At 40.4% G+C, this 19,084-nt stretch overlaps 1 long non-coding RNA gene across 1 annotated transcript; it reads left to right on the top strand.

Annotated features, from left to right (window-relative positions):
- Positions 1 to 295: 295 nt before the first annotated feature.
- Positions 296 to 8,035, top strand: LOC121093139. Its single transcript, XR_005829493.1, has 4 exons — positions 296 to 491; positions 662 to 713; positions 812 to 960; positions 7,921 to 8,035. It is a non-coding gene; the product is annotated as an uncharacterized LOC121093139 (long non-coding RNA).
- Positions 8,036 to 19,084: the final 11,049 nt, after the last annotated feature.

Raw genomic sequence — 19,084 nt, 5'->3', positions numbered from 1 at the left:
CTACACTGTCCTTGTGTGAAGGGCAAACGCTTCCTTTAGGCTTATCCTCACCACAGTTACAACACAGGAGATCATGAGCTCAAATATTTTGTGATCACATCAATGCATAGCATGGCTTTACAAACACCACAGGCAGGGACAAGCTGTGTACACTACATCAGCTGGTCACAGCAAAATTTGGCTTGGATGAGAGTCTTCTCCCAGCGTGACTGAAATAAAGCACTTTTTTTTTTCTGATCTGCTTTAGCTGCAAACTTGTGAGTTTGCAAATATCACACAAACCAGTTCCCAGCAGTAACTAGCGCTGACTGGTTCACCATAGTCATCCATGAAGACAACTCACTGTGGTTGACATCTAGTCACATTTCCATCTCCTTCAGTCTTGTGGCATTGGGATTAAGGAGGAATTTCCACAGAATGGAGCTGTGCAGTGGACAGTGTGTGTGGACTCCAGGTGCAGTCCCCCATGAGCATCCCAGTGTTCCTATCAGGTTGCTAAATCTTCTCTGCAGACACATATGACAGAGCAGCAGTGCTTCTTTCATCCTGTTTTAGTTCTCCAACTGGATATAATAACTTTTACTTGCTTAACAATAGAGTTGGAAAAAATAAAATAATTCACTTTAGCATTAATATGAATGTGTTTCTTTTTACCACACAGATGGGCAGAACCAGACAAAGGAGATTCTTCTCAGGAAATGAGCTAGTTAAAAGTAAGTTATGTGAAATTTAACCTAATTCCTGTGGCACCATTTGTTGGATGCATAGACCTGTAGCTAATTTCCCCCTCATTTTTTTCTCTGGGAAACAGGAGTACTGTTGCTGAATTCAGAGCACCACAAAGTCAGGATTGTCTCTCTGGAAGCTTCAGATTAATGCAGGATAAACAGACTAAATCGGACTTTGGTTCTCCGCTGCATTCCTGTGACATACCATGAATACCTGAAGCAGAACAGTAAGGTAACATCAATTCTGTGAAAGGTGCAAGATTCACAATCAGTTCCTATCACTGATATGCAAGCTGGTACATTTTCAGAGCAATAAGTGTGAAGGAATTTTCTTAGGTGAATAGATCAAGTATGGATTAGATGGAATTAGCAAGATTTTTGTTCTTTGTCCCTCACACCCTTGCCCCACCCTCCCACCCCCAACCCCAGATATTAGCTTGAGAGTCATTGCTGCACTTTTCTTTCCAGGTTAAGAGAAAAAGCAAACAACCACCTGTCTTTCAAAGCTTCTTAAACAGTCAAGTTTCTTTGTCCAAATGTTCATTACAAGAATTCTGAGCAAACTGAACATTGTCCAGGTACCTTACACCTTCAGTTCATAGTCTCAAAACATGGCAAACATGCCACAAAAAAACCAAACAAAACCACAGACTAATACCTACATGCCCTCCCCTCCCTTACTCTTGCTCCATGTTCTCACTCTGATGCTATATCACCTCTTCCATATATGCCAAAAAGTATTTGTTTGAATGGATTTGAGTTTAAAACTAACAAAGTAAAAAAAGGGAAGGTCAGCAATCCTGAATCCAGTTCAGTAAAAAGCCATACAGGCATTTTGGCCAGGTTGAAGTACATAATATTTTAGGAAGTGTCAGCTGTAAAATATTAATGAAAATAACTCTCAAAGCAGAGTTATACAGAAATTCCCTGATCTAAACCCCTACACACCCAAAGCTGTATTAAGAACTGAAATACAGGGACTTTTGAAAACTTATTATTTTCCTCCCTTCTAAAAAAATAAGCAGAATCATACTTGTCACCTTCATGAACAAAGGTAGAATCCTACTAAACATCACCCTTCACACTATTTGAAAGAAGGAAGTTTGGGTACAAGTTTAGAGGGCACTGCCCATTTGCTATTCACTCATCACACAGGCATTAAGCAGAATGTGATTTACTTTGCTTTCAAGGCTGAATGAACTGCCACAGAGAAAGGCACCATTACTGTGCGCTAAAAATATCCAAACACGAGGAGCACAGAGGAGTTGGTGCACTGTAAATTCATATTCCAACATATTGCACACTAACTTTCCTGTACAGACAAGCCCTTAGACTAATAGGCACCTGGGAGTCTTCAAGTCTGAGTGCCCAATAAATAAAAAGGCTATTTTATTTTTTTTTATTGGTGCTCTGGAACCAAGCTCTGATGTGCCTACTCAGACAATGCTTCCATTGAAATCAAGTCTTGGTCTATTATTAAATACCATTTCTTTTACAGCTGCAAGCTTTCCAGGTTAGAGGATAGGGATTTCATATCAAGCCAAATCACTAATCTCAGTCCAAAGGGGATTGTGCAAGCATTTATTTTGATTTTATATAGGTACCTAGATACTCCTTGATTCAACAGAATTGCACTGATGCCTAGTGAAGTAAGTCCCCTCATATCTATTAATTCCCAACTCAGATAAATTAAAAAAATAATAATCAAAATTAAAATTTAATCTCATTTTCAAAACTGTTCTGGATTCAGGTTTGTTTGGGACAAAGTTGAGGGCCACTAAGAAGTTTGAAAATCATTAACGCAGCTTTCAGTTCTAGTTTCCCGAGCTTTAAAAGCATAATGGACCCTCAGAGCAGAAAACGGCGTATGTTTAAAGGCTGCACTGCACCAAGTTCATATAGCTCTAATCCTCAAGTTATTCTGAGCTGCTCCCGCCAAGCACCAGTGATCTCCCATACCGACAGACGAGGAGGCTTGAGTAGAGTCCATTGAACTCAGTGAAACACCACTACAGAAGAATGTTCACAACGTAATTTATCAGTTCCCCAGTCACAGTGAGAAGTCCTGTTTCAGGTAACCTGGCTACTCATAGCCAGGCACTACTAGGAATTATTTGCAATTCTGTGGAGCTGCAAGGAAGTGACTGCAGAGGTGAGCCCTAGGCTAACAAAACAGACCTGGCCAGAATTTGCTTGTTTGCTCTATCTGCAAGAAGCTGCTCAGATTCTGACACAAGAACCCATTTGCTCCCTTGAGGTACCCAGCCAACACATGAAGGAAACGATCACTTACATCCATACTATTTTAACTTCTTCCTGCTACACTTTGTTTTTTTCAAATGATGGGTCAATGACAAACATTTTCCTTCTAGGCATTTCAGTCACTCACAGTGGTGTTCATGGAAAGTTTGACAGCTTTATCTTCTTTCTCAGCTACTTACAGCTGTGGCTCCACTACTTTGAAGTCAACTCGGATTTGGTTGGAATGAAGTGCAGACATCAGTGGCTTAGTGTGTCACCTGCATTTGTTATCTTGCAGTAGACAATTTAATCAATTATACTTTTTTGTCTAGGCACAAGAACAAGACAAAAATGCTGATCAGCATTTCACAGGATTGTTTCTTTGCTGCTAGCAGACCATTTAACATCCGATAGACCATATAAAAAGGTCTTCCCAGGGGCTTAGAGTGTTTGGGTTGTTCTTTTTATAGTGCAGAAGGTCATTAATGAGCAAGTGAAAGCAGTGTGGAAATAGCTAGACAAGTCTTGAGTTAATAAGAAACTGTCATTCTGCTTCAGTACTTTCTCATTAAGCCTAGCAATGTTCATGTCTAAGGAGACTGATGGTACAAATCTATTTTAATGCCCAGTTTAGTTCCCCACGACTTGAGTCAGAGCAAGTTTACCCCTCCTTTTTTTTTTTCCATTACTTTTTCAGTTCAGTGATTTTCTGAGGAAAAACACTACATTAATTTTTTTACAGATGCAGCTCAAAAGCTGAAATTCAGATTTTTAAAACAACTAGATATACCTTGACTTTTCTGAACAAAAGACCAACCAGCCCAAATCAAATTTTGCCCTCCTGCTCTTTTAAAATAGTCTATAAAGCTAGTCACCATATTATCATACTTTGCGTGTTTTCCTGGACTAGAGTCTTACAACAGCTTTGTTGCCAAGTTTAAGTGTCACACAGAAATTAATTCTGCATTGCTCAAATAGACCTTTAAGTCTTAAGTATCAAGAGTCTCTCATGCTATGTTAACAATGAATCCAGAAAGCCACTTCTTGCTAAGATCTACCTTACAAGAGAAACTATTAACTCTTTAGCTACTCTCCTACACCCCACTTAGATTTGGTACTTCTAACCAGAATCTTAACCAAGTTCACTTGCCTTTATTCTTCCACAAAGGATCAGTTACATGTTTTTCAGTTTTTGTTGCCAGATCCAAGCACTTTCTCTTAAGCAGCTTTTAGCACCATGCTTACTGTTCCAAATGACTGATTTAGTAGAAGCTCAGCATCACACAGATCACAAGGAAATGCACTTCACATGCTTAAATGTACACAACAGTGACCTTCACATCACACTGAGGTACCAATTAGCTTGTTACACAATTTATTTAAGTGAAGATATGGGGTAAAACATAACATCCTTGGTGGCCAGTTGCTGACGCTTGGTCACTGCAGTCAGTCTCTACATACTATCCCCCTAGATCATGCACAGAAAGCCACACTGGCAGTGATGCAGCATTTGGTAACTCAGGCCTAACTTCAGGCATATGGAAGTTCAAGAGACAAGGGAGGGAACAGATCAGAGCAAAGTTCAACAAAAGAAACTCATGGAAGAGTGCCACATGTTCACTTTTGTACTTTACATGTACAAAACCTTCACGTGTGTATCAGACTAGAACTGCTAACACTGAGTAATGCCAGTTCTCTCCTGCTGTTTTTAACACTAAAGAAAACAGTGTAGTGCATTAGTGAGGGAGTTTCATTCTCTTATCTGTTATTCTCCAGCATTTGTTAGCTAAACCTCTTAACTCTCCCAGCTACCCATTGCTCACACCGGGGAAGTTCCTAAAGCACACCTTTTCACACAGCATGGGTTTCATCTCATAGTTGATTTCTCTTTTCTGAACTCCACACATACAGAATTTCTTGTTAGTAAGCCCATAACGACTGTACATCCCAGCTCTGAAAACTCCCTCTAGAGCCGTTTCCACAGAACTCATTTTTATTTTAGTTTCTTTTCCTTTTCTTCTCCTTACAACAACCTTCCAAAAAGTCCCTAGATCTTTCAAGGCGAAATACTACTTCCTGCAGCGCAGATACAGTGGTAAGGAGCTGAAGTTGCTGAAGGTTTGAAATCTTAAATCATTAAGGTCATACAAAGGTGAAAAGCATTTAAAGGACTGGAAGAGGTGAGAAAGACAAGATGCATCCCAACATACCAAAAATATTGCAGGATTCCAGTAATGTAAATTATGTAATAATTTAACTGCAGCAAACACACAAGTTTTGACTGTGTTTGATTCTTTCTGTAGCTGGTCAGCTCTGTAATTTAAACTTACTACAATATAAAATAATAAGAAATAAGCCTGCAGAAGTAGCAGTGAAAATTCACACAAGGCTTAAGAGCTTTGAAGGATCAAACAGAAATGCAAAAAAAAAAAAAAAATAATGAACAGAGCCTCAGGAAGTTTCCTTTTATATATTGTGGTTGTCACTGGAAAAAAGATTCATATTTAAAGACTTCTCTCCATTTTGATATTTTTATTACATAGCTGGCATGATATAGTTTTGGCTTTTCTTAGCATATAATGTTGATTCTGGATACTTGGAGTAGATCTCCTAAAGTCAGTATTTCCTATTTAAAGAAGGAACTCTGGCAAAAGGTAGTTTCCTTGCTCTTCCATCTGCACTTGAACTTTTAGTGACGATTGCAAATTATGTCAGCAAAACCCTGTTTTTCATGCTGCCATCACTGTTTCCTTCTTGCTGTCTCATCAGGGCTGGCCTTACATTGTACAGGGCTCTACATGCCAGTATCACATACAAGCTGATATCTGACTCCTTCCTCAATTATGATTAAGTCAATATAATCAGCCAGCATGGGGAAACTATGCAGGTGTTGCCTCCTTTTCCGGAGACAGAAAGATACTGGAGTTGTTCTCCCCCAGGCAAGAAACAAGAAGTGAGAGATGCGATTTGTGATGAAATTCAGAACCATGCAAAACTTGCCTGGTTTCAGATTTCATTACCCCTACACTGGAAAGGTCTGGCAAGGTAAGAGATCCTCCGCCAATTAAGGACCATATATGACATCAAGAATTCAGAAAGCTTCCAGCATGCAGCAAGGTGAGAAGCTGCAGCTTTAGTCAAGTCTTCTATTGAGATTTGTTCAAGCACTGAAGTCTTACAGAGTTTTGCTCATGGGCCAAGAAGCTGCCAAGCAACTACACGTGCCCCAACAAAAGTAAACAGACCTATTTCAACTTTGCAAATGGTCATGGGTAACAGAAAGCTAGGAATGCTGTGTTCCTTCTTGGGCTTGCAATATCAGTCTTACAGTCAAAAGAAGACTGGTACACACTCTCAGAAGGAAGCTCAGGATGATAGCAACTCCCCCATACTAAGGATGCACCATTTTCGACAGTGCTGACAGTGTTGTAAGTCTCAACAGCAACTGACAACTTCAGGAAGACGGTTCACGCTGTTACCTTGAATTTGATCACCACCACACTTGACATAAGTTCCAAGACTCATAAGCACATGTTTAGTTAGAATTCACATCTCGCTCAGCCCTTTCCTGACCAACATCCCGTGGCACATGAGATTTCCCCCACTCTAAAAGCTCTTTGAGACAAGTTCTGCACATGTCCTAGGTAAGTCATTAAAGGCTATACATTGCAGGAAGCATAAAAAAAAAAGCAAAGCATGGATTTAAGCCTTCAACTGTTAGGTGATCCTTGTACAACTTTGTCCAGATATTTGAGTTGGGGCAGGGGGGGAAGATCCTTCTCTACAAGAGATCTTTCATCTGCTTAAAAATTTATGTGAGCTTTTACAGTAACATGTTTCAGTATTGTGCCCTGACAGCAAATTGTGCCATCTATATGGTTTCACACATATCCTTGGAACAATGGCTCTCTCTACTGGTGCCTTAACATGCTATACCACAGGCCCGGTCTGCAGAGAAAAGCACTTAATACCCACAGCAGGATGGCTTACTTTTTTCAGGGAAAATCCTGCTCTTTCCTCTCCTGGCCTGAGGTTCATTCTTTCAGCAAGTGTTTCCCAAGTACTGTCCTTAAACACACATTGAAAAGACAATCTACTGCTAAAGAATTGCTTACTTTTACAGTTTAATCTTGCACTTTCAGCTGATGCTAGCAAGAAAAGTTTCCTGGGGCTTTGTCAGGAAGATACATCTCTGTTTACAGATCCCCTTGCCTGTGATTGTGATGACAGTGTTGATCTAGCAGCTTCAGCCTGGCTCATAGATCATCTGCAAACTTTTATTTTAATTTTTAAAATCACTCTACTACTACTGCCTGATATAATGTTTCAGGAGACCTTTTACCTATCCTAATATTTGAAGACTCAATACTGGTTCAAAGATTTGGAAGTATAACTGTACCTTAAACCTTCAGTTCTAAAATACTACCTGCATGCATCCAAAAAGGAGAGGAAATGCATCCCCTCTCTCAAGCTGTACTATTGTCACTTTTGCCTTTAGAAAGTCTTTAACCTTAAACCTCCGTTTGGCGAGTTATTTTGGGGTTTTGCTCTGTCCCTCAATTCCCAACTAATTTGAGGATGTAACCATGAGTTCTTCATATTTAATCCTTATTAAGACATATTAAATAATTATTTTTATACCATCCTATATATTGAGAAAGAATACATTTGACAGGACTATCAGAAATCCGTAACTCAAGCCAGAAGTGACTGCAACATCAAGTTTCAAATTTCTCTTGGGGTGAGGGAGTTAAACATAACCACTAATTTTTTTTCCCCAATGTCAAAATCAGAACTAAAGCTATTCTCTCATCCTATGGCTTGGCTACTTATTTACTGAGACCAAGAGCACTGAACCACAGCTGCAGCACAGATGTTCAGCAAGGAAAACTCTTCTGCACAAATCTGAGCCCAGTCTAACCTGACCAAGAGTTGATCTTCCCTTTTACAGATCCAGACAAGCAAATGGACAGAAAACTTGAACGCAGAATTACACAGACGGAAACTTGCTCTACCATACAACAAACTTAACTAAAGAGATGTAAGTTACACAGAAACAGCAGGTTTTTAAATTTTAACTTTCATTTCTGAAAGAAGACTCAGACTAGGTTTCTGCATCTTTTGTTCCTATTTTAGACAGGCACCTTAATTACTTTATTGTCTATCACATTGTCTAGCACAGTGAAGCATCAGAGTGGAATTTCTCAGCAATCATACCCCAACAATAGATGTCTCTAAGGCCCAAATTCATAGCAAGAAAGTATAGTCATTGTCTCCTATTTATACATCAGAGACCAATCCCCTGTCAGAGTCCTCAGATTAAAATATTTGACTGCTACAGCATCAAAGTGCTTTTAGGGTGCTTTGATAGGATTTCTTAAAACTAGGACTGAGAAAAAATATAAGTCTACATCAATTTTACTGCCCAGATATAAATCAGTTTATTCACATTAAACACAAAACCATACACTCCAGTCTAAACAGACTCTAGAGGAAAATGAACAAGTTATACAGAAAATGTATAGCAGAAACAAGCTGCACGGTGACACTGCAGAAAACTTACTCAGATAGTTAGGTTTCACACGATTTGTGCTACTTAGATGATAGAAGACAACTATAAATTATTTATATTTAATATCTGTTAAATATTTATATTTACTGTATATAAATATATAAAATACATAAATATAAATATATTTATTAAAATATTTATATATTATTGTTAATTATATTAAAAAGGCCAGTTAAGCCAGGTTTATGACTCTTGCATAGTGATGTGATGCTAGTAAGTACAAGGGACCCTGGAAACATGGGAAGATGACGTGTACTTAATACATATTTTCCTCTACAATTCTCTCTATAAGCCTGGACAAGTTTATCAGCATTTATTTACAGTACATGCCCAAGAAGAGGGTTTTAAGTGGAATTTATACCAAATTACTTCAAGGAAGAATCATTTTTTGAACCAAAAATTGACATAAAATTAAAATATCCAACTGCAATTAAGATTTTTTTTGCCTTCTCTCTCAGCCTAGTAAGTAAAATAGGATGTTTTATACAGAACTTGTGTTAAGCCAAATGTAATAGTATACTCCATGCACAGAATAAACATCTGTCTTTTTTTCCTTTTCACTACTCTCATATTGTGGCTAAAAGAGCAATGTGCCATAGAACCATAGAATCATTTAGATTGGAAAACACTCTTAAGATCATGGAGTCAAACCATAAACCTAAAACTATCAAGTTCACCACTAAATCATGTTCCTAAGCACCACATCTACACGCGATGGTAGTGTTAACTCAAATATAAAATCCCTACATTCAGGTCACAACTCAATCAACTGCCTGCTCTAAACCAATCTACCCTAAGACAAGAAGCAAAACAAAGCCTTTCATTTTTCTTTTAATTATGCTATTCATTTACAAACGCACCTTTTAGAGCCATATTCAGGAAATACCTTCCAAAGAGGACTTCACAGAACATTCATACATAACTTTTTAATTAAAATGTGAAATGTCATTATTTGTGGCTTGATCTTCAGAGAAACTGAGCACTTGCTGCTGCTAAAGTCACTGGAAGCTACAGATTCACATCACTCCCAAAATAAAAATAAAAATCAGACCATGAATTTCTAAAATACTTCAAGATCTTTTGATTGTAAGTGTTACAGAAATGAAACTGTAATTATTAAAATATTCATCATTATTAAATATGCAAGGCACTTGCAAATGAGTCTTTGGATCTTCATTGCAGCATAAGAGAATGGGACTCGCTTTCTTCAGTAATGAGGAGGCTAGTGACCTCCAAGGAGAGTAGCAGATACCTGCTAGGGCCATTACAATTATACGAGTTGTTCACTATATACTACTGACAAATTATTATGAAGTTTGAGGGCTTACAGATGTGCAAAATATGGTGAGAGGTTAAGGCAGGTCAAGATTTTTCTACAGCTCCCTAAGCTTTTTTTTTTTTAAGAAAAAAACCTGGAACCTAGTCTAAATTTTGATGGTTAATTTTATTGTTGCTCTCTCCCATCTCCCAGTTATTTAAAGACAGGATACAGAGCCTGAATCTGCATCAAGATTTCCAAAGTCTCCCAGCCATCAGAAAATGCAGAAGGAAACAAAACAAGTAACTCTGAAAAGCAGTATGCAAGGGAAGGAGAGAGCTCCCAATGAACAGAGAGCAGGAAAAAAAAGAGTTGGCAGCAGTTTCTGTATTCTAAGTCCTATGGCAGCAAAACTTCCTGCCCCTTCTCCTGGAATGTCTTTGACTATATATTTGTTAGAGACTGGTTTCAATCACAGTTCAGACACTGAGTGCAATGCAGTAAGCGCTGTCTGGCTTGTGGTACAGTTTCTGTCTGCTTCGTACCATCAAGATAAAGTTAAGGTGGCAAAACAATCATTCATTTGCAGATTAAATTTTATATAGCCAACTGCTAAGAGACATATATGTACATATAAGTACAGATGCTACTGATTAATGGCAGAACATCATTCTTACTTATAAACTCTCCATAGGGCCAGCAGCACTGAAAAAATACAGCTGGAGTAGCAGAGGACAAGTTCTGGCTCAAAGTACATTCTGAGATCCCATCTATTTTCCCTCACTGGTCCAACTACTAGTCTGAGGGTAAAGTGAACCAGAGGGTCCCAGTGCACAGTAAACAGCCAATCTGGTATTAGAAGGAACTGCAGGAGCCATTATATCAACAGCAGGTAACAGACAAAACCAAAACCCAACAACCCACGCAGAGCAAACAGCAATTCTTTATGCAATCAATAGACATTGGTTTAACTTTTAGCTGAATCCTAAACTGTAACTTACAGAGGAAAAGTTTACTTTATCCTTTCTTCAGCTATTCACCATCAGTGAGTTCACAGAGCAACTTGAAGTTGTCTTCATGTCTCAGATAGGTTTTCATGCAGAATTTTTAGACCCAGTAGCACAGGAATACATTTCATTTGGGGTGCTCGTACAACAGTGGACTGCAGCAGCTGTGGTGAAGTCCTAGTGTGCGAATCCTCAAGAGATATTAATATTCTCTTCTCAGCAGCTCTCATGAGGTAACTAACAAATTGGTACAACAATTTCAGCATTTGCTGTTTGCCAGGAAGTTAATTGATACCCCTTATCACTGTATATCATAAGCACATACACTTCCAACACTTGTTTTTTTCTAGGATGTGGGAGCTGCAGCGACTAAAGTCACAAAGAGCATCAGACAGAAGTTGATAAAGGTGGATCCAGTATCCAAAATGCAGAAAACGAACAGTAATAAAGACTGGCAACACCACAAGGCAGTATTTGTTACAGGTAACGTTAATGAACAAAAAGCAGATCTTTCAGCATCTTGCTGAACGTGATTGTATGCACCTTTCTAGTTTTTTTCAGTGGGAGATATAGCAAGGGCATATAAAGGATTAGCATGGTACAGAATGAAGGAGAGGGTCCAGACAACTTAATTTTTTGTGGTTTTGCTTGGTAGTTGCTTGCAAGATCAAAGACCAGGGAAAATTCTTGTATTTAGGGATTATTTTGTAGGTTTTGTAAGTGGTAATAATCAACTGTTATTAAAACTAATTTCATTATTATTAAGCCTCAAACAAGACATATCAAGCATCACTAAGAGTCAGAATTATTTTAACCACACTTAAAGTATGAGGGTTTTTTCTTTTTTGTTTTATATCAAAAGTCAAGGATTACAAATTGTATTAACAAGCAGACACAGTAGCTAGATTTTTTTCTCTCTAGACCATGCCTGTAAAGCAAAAAATCCCCAAGCATGTCTACTAAAGCATGCACTTACAATAAACATGGTTTGAGGTTATTTAGGCACGCCTGTTTGCATTAGGTTTGTACTTCAAAACAGAAAGTTGGATTTTGTTGGGCCTTACCCTGTAGGCAGCAGACTTAAACTTGTGCAAAGTTAACCAGCAGGCCAGAGGCAGTACAAAGCTCACTACTCACCTGTCTCATATTGCAGCTTCCCTCTGCTGGATGTCATGGCCTTCTACCATTTGTCCACAGAAGAAACTAAGTGTGAGCATTTAATCTAGACAGACAGCTGTGAGCCTTAGCATTTAGGAAAGCATTAGAACAGCAGTACCGTTGGTTAGAATGAGATAATTTATTATAGGTTAGTAGTTGTCTGCATCAAAGTCTTAGTGTTTTCCCCCAGGTTGTCTGTCTGAAGTTCACTACAATCCTGATCATGCATTTGTTGCACCTTTTTGACCATAACAATGAAGATTCAAAATAATATTATTGGTGTATTTGATTAACTCAAGTGCATGAAACAGAATAGAAGCCGAAACACCAAGAATAAAAGTTTTAATATGAAGAGTCATCAACTTGTATCGTAAATTCTCTTACCTAGAATGGGATTTAGATGAAAAAAATACTTTCTATTCATGACTTTTTCTGACACTTTGTCTCACCACAAAAATATTACATAAATCCAAATATAAAAACAATGGTAAAAAGAACAGATTTATCTCTGGACTGAAACATTTGTACCCTGAATGAACAACCACCACATCACTTAGATCAGGGGTCCTCAAACTTTTTAAACAAGGCGGGCAGATGAAGTGGCAGGCAGTCATCTGCAGCTGCTTGGTTTCTCCCCCCAACCCCCGGTGGAGGGGGGCGGGGGGCGATTGAGGACCCTGGGGGGCCGTATCTGGCCCGCCGGCCGTAGTTTGAGAACCCCTGACTTAGATCAACAATGTACTACTGCAACAGTGATTTGGCCATATTAAGGTTTGGAAAGCTTTTTGGTTTTCCAGGAAAACCAAAAGAGAGCGACAGGGAAGAAAAGGGACCTGTGCAGAGATGGCTCAAGGCAGAGCAAGGTGACTGGAGGCCAACAGGCTGTGGCCAGCACACTCACTTCCCTGACAACCAGCCTCACGAAGATGGCTGTGGCCTCCCCGCAGCTTGGGCCACTTGCCTCACAAGTCAGCCAGCCATCAGCGCGCAGGACCAGTGGGGGTGCAGAGGCAAGAAATGGTGCTTGAGGGTGCAGGCAGGGACGTGCACTGAAGCAACTCCCATGCAAGAGGGATACAAAAGCAAGAACAAAGATTTACTCAGCGTGTCTCTGCCTGCTACTGCAGCAGGGCAGCTCTGCTGCCAGCCTCCACCACCACAAGATAGCTGCCTCCTCAGGGTGGCTGTGCCCCAGCACTGAGGGAGAGCTGGGCCCCCTCTCCTCACAGGCACCTTCCCAACCCCTCAGAGGGGCAGCACAAGGGGCTCCCCCCAAGGGCATGGCACTGGGGAAACTGTCCCCTGGCTCTCATTTTGCTGGTCCCACAGACTCACAGGGCAGCACCTCCCCTCACAGACCCTGGCCCTTTTGCCTGCCCCATGCCAGGCAGAGCTGCACAGCAGCCCCAGCTCATTTTTCACCCCAAGCACAGGTGTAACTGAGCTCAGGTCACCCCCACAAGCATTTATCCAAGCAACAGGCTTTCTTTCGGTTTTTATTTGCCTAAGCATCATCCACACAGGCAGGTATGGGATGAAGCTATCACTCCTAGAGGCTTTTGAGGCTTTCTAACAGGTTAGTTTGACAAGAGAAAGGAAAGAAGCAGCTCCCACCTCCCACCTCCCATCAGGCCAGGGCAGCGCGTACCCCAGGACAGCCAGGCTGAAGGTGATGCCAAGCCGGTTCCCCACTCCAACACACAACCAGTCCGCTCCCTCAGATCCTCCCCAGGGACAGGTAAGACACTGGTTTCTCACCTAACCCAGCCAACCTCCTCCTCCGGCCAGGCAAGCGCAGAGCTGTCCTTCCTACCGTTAACTGGAGCTTCCTCTGAGGAAGCCCTATAGCAGAGGTGGAGCCCCCTTGCCCAGGCGGGCTCCTGTTCACGCCCTGTTTCACCCTTCAGTACGGAGGCTTTCCCTCACGCAGCGTACCCGCCTCAGCCTGACGGGAGATGTTTTCCCGCCAACAGCAAGAGGCAGCAGCACACCGGCGCCGGCGAAGGGGCACGGGACACAGGGCACTGAGGGCCGTGCAGCCCCCAGCCCGCCCGTCCCGCGGCCAGCAAAGCCCGCCCTTCCCAGTGGGTGACCAGTCTCAAAGAAATCCTCGAAGCGCTCCCCGCTGTCTTCTTTCAAAGGGACAGTACAGACCAAGGTAAGAAGGCTGGTCGGGTATGCTCCAGAGCTGTGTCTTCAATCCCTGCAGCTCCTGGAAAAGTTTTCCTCAGTTCTAGTTTAGTACCAGAGAAATACAAACTGTTTGTAACCTTCCCACTTCACCATAGGGATCCTTTAGCTGACTGAGCAGCTACCAGACTTTTAGGTTTTTTGAGTCTTTACTTGTTTCTTCAGAGTGGCCTCTTCTCTGGAATTAGCTGAAACCCCTGTGCCTGCCCCCCTCATATGTTACAACTTCAAAACATTTAGAAAAAAATACAGCAGAAAATATGAAGCTAGCAGAGGTTCAGAGAACACAGCTTAAGTAGAAACATACTGGGACACTAAATACTAGGAAATTAATGTAAGAGTCACCAGATATCACAAAGGCAAGTACCTACTGGAATAAAAACAAAACCAAAACCCAAAACATGTACCATATAGAGAAAACAGGCACTACTGGCCACAGTGACAGAAGTCCCACATAAGTTAAATCTCTTTAATAAGTACATAAAGCATATCTCAAGAATTTATATCCCAGTTCATAACAGATAAACCATCACTCACAGAATGTCAATTTGAAGTACATTATTAATTATATTCTTGTTCAGATTCCTCTTGGAAAATGGCAGGAAGAGAAATCTACACAGGAAAAGGTAAGAGTAGAAAAGGCAGAAAGGTGACAGCTACAAGTGGAGAATAAGAGGAAGGAACAATAACACAAACGGAAAAAGAGCAGTGAAGAACAAGTGGAAAAAGTGAAGGCAGATCTGGAAAAGGAACAACAGAGGAGCACGGAGAAGATGTGGTTAGTGAGGATAATGTACTCATTTGAGAATGGAACATTTGAATGGATTCATGACACAGAACTACTGTAGTCTTTACTTGTTGTCAGCCAAGCATATGTATCCAAACCCATCAGTATTTCAGCATGAAGAAACATATACATAACAATATTCTAATACAATAGAAGACTAATAACACAGAGGAGTGTGAAGGAGCCAGCAAACTGATCCAGTACCCCTGGGGAAATTCCAAAATAGAGGATAACATCACAGACCTTTTCATATGAAGCATGTGTATACATAAAGTTCCATCTTTTAGCAGCATATTAGGTTTTTCATAAGTTTAGTGTTATGTTTAAGTCTACTAATTTAATTTCCTTTTTTTAATACTTTCATCCACTTATCGTTACTCTGAATTCTGAGTATGTCCTAAAATTACAATTTTCCAAGTCATTAATGAAAAATCAGTATTGACAGTGAATCAGTCATTAAACAAATCCAGCTTTTCAACCAATTGTACCTAGCTTACAGTGAGTTCATGAAGATTATATTTCACACTTTCCATATAGCACGAAAACCACTACTGAGCATTTTCCTTGTTCAAAAACCTCAGCACGGTTACAGCTACATGATTATAAAAGACATATCATAGCAATGTAGGTTATTCCTTAATGATACAAGAATTTTATGCTAAAAAAAAAAAAATGCAGTCAGAGCACTTTTGCTGTTTAACTCTGCTGACATAGCTTTAGAGGAAAAAAAACCCAACCACCAAATACTTAAAGCAAAGCTCTGGAAACCCCTTCAGTATCGGAAAGAAGCTCTGGTGTAATATAATTATCACATTTCTATTCACCTTTTGAAATATTCTGCTTACACTAAACAACACATTCTGACACAATCTCATTGCTTTGCTTCTGCTGCACTTTTTCATCAAAAATAGTATTTACTGGGGAGAACAGCGACCTCCTTGGGTGATTTTGAAGAGCTGCAGCCTACCTAGAAACGACTGAACACCTCGGAGGGTATCCGCCTGGTCACAGGCATCTGTAAGAACCTGGTTTATGGGAGTAGCATGTTTTGATCAAATGGGTGAAAAGAAAGGAAATATCTGACTTATAAAGCATTTTTCGAGATTAGCGCAATGTCCTACTCAACTCTTTTTCAGGAAAAGCAAGTAGGCATTCAAGTCAAACTGCTGGACTGAAAACCCTGAGTTACTTCGGAAATTATCTTAAACAGCACTCAGTAGAACAGAAGACCTTTAGTTTGTTTTACCTTAACTTCCATTTCCCCAAAATAAGGAGACTATTCCATCGCTTCATGAATGCCCTTGTCTTTCTTTCATGCTCCTTACTCTTGGTGCAAGTCCTCCTGCAAAAATAGCCTATTTTGACCACCATTCCATTCACACCTAAATCTCAGCCAAAGACTTTGCCAAGCCATTGCCTCCTTGCTTGTTGCATAGGTTGGGGTTTTGTTCTGGGATTTTGTTCTTGATCCACAAAGATGCATTCCAATTTTTTCTTCCAGCTCTTGTTCTCTGAACTTTCCTAGCCATCCCGGTGCTCTCCTCCATCTCTTGTCTCATGTAAGCTGTGTACCTATATCCCATAGTCCTCACACATCCTCCTCAAAAGCACACATGTAAAAGTTACAGTTCAGGTTTTCACCGCCTTACAGTGTGAAGGAAAGTAGACAGTACTTTTTTTTAATACTAATTTGCAGAACTAACCAGGCATAGGTCAAATACTACTAACCAGCACCTGTTCTCTATTCTAATTTCTCTCCCCTCCGCTTTGGCAATCTGCTTAGCAATTTGGGCTAGAACCTGCTCTTCTGGCAAGAATGTTCAGCAAACCCAGCATTGCTATAGCAATTAATAATCATTTATTACAGAAACAGAAACTATAAGAAGATGGAGGCACCAGGAGGAGGAAGCAGCAAAGAAGCCACAATTAGAAAAAGCAGGCCAAGAACGTACTTGGCAGCAGCAGGAGGATTATCGTGGAAAGCTTTGGCAGCTCCAGAAGAGACAGCCAGAAGAACAAGAAGGAGCAGGTGGTCTATATAGAAAGGCTAATGCTTACTTTAGCTGCAGACAATTCATCTGAATGGATGATTTCTGGTAAGAACATAGACTTAGCCTATGTGTCCACCTTGGAATTCCTGTGACACCCTCCCAGACTTGCAGTACCCTCAGCTGCTCCTCATCCGTTAAACAGATGTGGTGACCAAAGTCCTCTCTTCCAGTCCCTGCAGCCTGAAGGGCATTTCCACAGCCAAGCTACGATACAACTGCACAAGATGCTAGCAATAACAACATTCACACTGCATCTGTTCATTTCTTGATGTTTCCATTATACACGTTTTCTGAAAGCCTGAACCCCAGTAACCACAGCTGGAAAAAACCCCCCAGACATTCTACTTCTAATAAATAGTTGCAGAGGAAGGCTTGAAAACTTGAATGCCAAGCATATTAAAAAAAATAATTACCCAACTACAATTTAAGACAAATCCATGTGTTTGAACCAATATTAAATACTTGTAATGTCAGTATAACAGTATTTTCTTTCTATTGGTAATGGATGAAAAAATTATTTCCTAAATAGGAAGTATGTGAGCAACTAATAGTTGTTGGTGATCTGTTTCCAAGAGGCAGAAAAATGCAGACAGAAAGGCGGCACAATGGGGTTAGAAGAGGAACACCAGCAGCTGGTGGAGATGGCAGAAGAACACCTAGAATATGAAAGAAGAAACTGGGAGAAGACAAGGTATGAGGCTGAGGAGCAAATGAAGAAAAGAGGAAGATGCTAGATTAGTTCTAGAGGAAGCCAAAAACACAAGCACAGTTTTTAATCAGGTATGTAGCTATTAAACAAAAAGTGGAAGGTTTTTTTTCTCAGTAATAATAAATTTTTACACCTAGTGCTAGTCTATACAAAAATACTTCTTTAGGAGTTCTGTCAGTGTAGTTAACATTAAAGAGCAGCATCAGTACCTCAGTAGTTAAGCTGCCTTCAATTCAAATTCCCACACACAATGCAGTTCTTTTGCTATTTAACCAGTTTCCCTATGTTTCCCCAAATTCTATCAGCAAGTCACATACATCATATCCATAGTCTTTAGCTATTTTAGAATTTGTAACACCTATCTACACTACAGAAAAAAAACCCAACTAGATTTCCCCACCCAACTGAAACCATGATTACCTTTACGCAATCCATCAGCGCAGACTCCAGCACACGTGCTTCCTGAACGATCCCTACAGCACCTCAGGAGACAGGAACTAGTAGGATGTACACCACATCCTACAACACTGCAAATAGCATGATAGGCCTTCTTACGGGGAAAGCCCACATCAATTTTTGAGACACGAAGCACTAACAGGGGTAAGAAGATACATAGTAACTATGGCTAAGCAGTAATAACTATCTCCTTCTTGCTCTATTCATACTGCTGTGACAAAACATACTGGCCCACAACAAGGTATTAGCATAAGCCATATTTTCTTCCCCAGCCCATTCCAAACCTTGCTCAAAGTCAACTCCTGGGGGGAAATCCAGTCTCCTGTCCAGGCTCAGTGTCACAGAAGGCACTGTATGCACTGTGGCAAAGTCAAAGAAACTGCCAGTGAACCAGCAACGCGCTCACAGAGTGTGTAGCTTTCAAGTTAAAGTTTCAGCTTTCTAACCCAAGGAGGAATTCTGTCCTTTGTCTGCAATCTGCTTTATTAACACTGTTCACAGACAAATAGCAGATCTGCAACATCCTCTGCAGTTCCAACGAGCACTACTAATAGAAGCTACCAGACTAGAACACGCTCCAGATGTTCCTCATCCATGGAGTTTTCTTACTTTCAGCTGCTTGAAAAGCTAGGCCTGAAAGCCATATGAAAGAAAGAAAATACTTGGTGCCAGGAATGGATGGGTCATTGCAGTGAACTCTTTCAGTTGCCTTTTCAGGATAGGTGCTACTCTCACTTACAAATCTAATTTCCCAGACTGCAACAGTAGTCTGTGTGTACAACCTATTGACAGCAAGTAAAGCCATTTATGTTTTATCAGCCAGTAGAAATGAATCCAGACAGATCCGAGGTGCCAGATGGTCCATTTTGTGTTAAGAGAGAAAACAGTGAAACTATCAGTTTACAAAAAGGTATGAAGACCTCAGTG

This window comes from Falco naumanni, chromosome 8 (genome assembly GCF_017639655.2).
Source record: "Falco naumanni isolate bFalNau1 chromosome 8, bFalNau1.pat, whole genome shotgun sequence".
Lineage (NCBI taxonomy): Eukaryota > Metazoa > Chordata > Aves > Falconiformes > Falconidae > Falco > Falco naumanni.
Note: the sequence above shows the minus strand (reverse complement) of the source record. Positions and strands in the feature narration are given on the sequence as shown.